At 40.6% G+C, this 2,670-nt stretch overlaps 1 pseudogene; it reads left to right on the top strand.

The window, feature by feature from the left end:
• Window positions 1-233: 233 nt before the first annotated feature.
• Window positions 234-872, top strand: LOC104984757 (annotated as a pseudogene).
• The last annotated feature ends 1,798 nt before the right edge of the window (window positions 873-2,670 follow it).

Raw genomic sequence — 2,670 nt, 5'->3', positions numbered from 1 at the left:
CTCCAGTACTTTGGCCACCTCATGTGAAGAGTTGATTCATTGGAAAAGACTCTGATGCTGGGAGGGATTAGGGGTAGGAGGAGAAGGGGACGACAGAGGATGAGATGGCTGGATCGCATCACCGACTTGATGGACATGAGTTTGAGTGAACTCCGGGAGATGGTGATGGACAGGGAGGCCTGGCATACTGCAATTCATGGGGTTGCAAAGAGTCGGACACAACTGAGCGACAGAACTGAACTGCCAACCATTTTTAAGGAAGAGGTCAGAACTGATGGCAAAAATCCCCAAATTTGGGGTAACAGCATTTGATAACCATCCACAAGTGTCTGCACTGCTTGGGGAGAAGGGTGAAGAGTCGCTGCATTATTTGACAAGAGTTGAATTGACTGAATTTGAAGACATTAAATCAGGTTACAGAATAGATTTTTATTTTAATGAAAACCCTTATTTTGAAAACAAAATTCTCTCCAAAGAATTTCATCTGAATGAGAGTGGTGATCCATCTTCAAAGTCCACTGAAATCAAATGGAAATCTGGACAGGATTACATGAAACAATCAAGTCAAACACAGAATAAAACCAGCAGCAGGAAGAGACAGCATCAGGAACCAGAAAGCTTCTTCACCTAGTTTACTGATCATTCTGATGCAGGTACACATGAGTTAAGAGAGGTCATCAAGATGATATTTGCCAAATCCATTACAGTACTACTTGGTTCCTGACATGGATGATGAGGAAGGGGAAGGAGAAGAAAACAACAATGATGAAGAGGATGAAAGATCGGAAGATACTGATGAAGAAGGGAATGAGAATGAAGGTGAAGAAGATGAGGGGCAGGAAGGAGAGGAAGATGAACAAGAAGATGACTAATGGAAGGAACACATTGATTCCAACTTTTTTATTTTCTCCAGTCCCTGGGAGCAAGTTGCAGTCTTTTTTGTTTTGTTTTGTTTTCTTCTCTTCTGTTCAGTCGCCCTGTTTTTGAGGTCTCTTTTCTCCTTTATACCATGGTTCACAACTTATTTGGTGGGGTTGGGGGGGATACCTTGAGCAGAATTCAGTGGGAAACAATCTCTACCCACTTCTGTTCCAAATTCATTTTTATCTCTTCCTGTCTCAAAAAAATTTTTATGGAATCAATACCACCATGCTCTGTGGGGAAAAAAGAAAAACCTTCTGCTCCCTTAGCTCTGCTGGAAACTGGAGGGTGCCAGGCCCCTGTTAGTAGTGCATAGAATTCTAGCTTTTTTCCTCCCTTCTTTGTATATTGGCCTCAGAGATCACAAAGTCTCTCTATATGAATATGGACAGTTAGCATTTACCAACATGTATCTGTCTACTTTCTCTTGTTTAAAAAAAGAAAAAAAAAATAACTTTAAAAACAGGGTTATAAAAGATCAGCAAAGGTGGATTTGAGATGTTTGGGTGGGTTAAGTGGGCATTTTGGCAACATGGCTTTTCCTTTGGCATGTTTAATTATGATGTTTAATGGAAATCCTTGCAGTTTAAGATGACATTTTAAAATAAAATTCTCTCCTAATGATGACTTGAGCCCTGCCACTTGATGAGAGAATTAGCAGAACCTGTAAGATCTTATTTGCAATTGAAATTCTCTATTGTAATTTTGCTCCTGTTTATTTTTAAATTTTTCTTTTTGTTTCACTGGAAAGGAAAGATAATGTTCAGTTTTAAGTGTTAAAAGTGTACAAGTTGCTTAGTTACAATAAAACTAAATGTGTACACACGAAAAAAATTTTTAATCTGTTAATATATAGCAAATAAATAATTCTATTCACTCTGAACCAAGGTCGTCATACATGCAAAAAAAGACTAATAAAATGAGTCTTCATGTTTGATATAGGAGATCTTCATATATCAAAAAGACACGAAAACCACTTTTGAAGAGTCTTGCAGTACAAATACCAGTAATGCTACGCAAATACTTAGAAATTTCAGAGAAGTAATCATCAGGCAAAACAGGAGAAAGAAACATCCAGACCAGTGGTTTCCTGTTAGGTAATGAAAAGCAGCATACATGTGCGCTAAGTCGCTTCAGTCATATCCAACTATTTGTGACCCTATGGGCCATAGTCTGCCAGGCTCCTCTGTCCACAGGATTCTCCAGCTAAGAATATTGGAGTGGGTTGCCATGCCCTCCTTCAGGAGATCTTCCCAACACAGCTATTGAACCCTGTCTCTTCAGTCTCCTGTATTGGCAGGTAGGTGCTTTACCACTAGCGCCACCTGGATGAGCCCCATGAAAAGCAGAAGTCATACTGAAGGCCAGAAGTCCCTCCCCCACACACAGAGAAAGAAAAGACATCTTCTGTGGCTGGGCTTGCTGGTCTCTGCACCATGAGAAACAGGTATCTAAGTTTGCTTCCAGGTAAGTAAATTACCAGGAGGAGCCTGGTAGGCTGCAGTCCATGGGGTCGTGAAGAGTTGGACACGACTGAGCGACTTCACTTTCACTTTTTAAATTTTATTTTATTTTTAAACTTTACATAATTGTATTAGTTTTGCCAAATATCAAAATGAATCCGCCACAGGTATACATGTGTTCCCCATCCTGAACCCTCCTCCCTCCTCCCTCCCCATACCATCCCTCTGGGTCGTCCCAGTGCACTACGCCCCAAGCATCCAGTATCGTGTATCGAACCTGGACTGG

Source organism: Bison bison, unplaced genomic scaffold (assembly GCF_000754665.1).
Source record: "Bison bison bison isolate TAMUID 2011002044 unplaced genomic scaffold, Bison_UMD1.0 scf7180017845438, whole genome shotgun sequence".
In the NCBI taxonomy this organism is placed as follows: domain Eukaryota; kingdom Metazoa; phylum Chordata; class Mammalia; order Artiodactyla; family Bovidae; genus Bison; species Bison bison.
The sequence above is the reverse complement of the archived record's forward strand: the minus strand, read 5'-3'. Positions and strand labels throughout refer to the sequence as shown.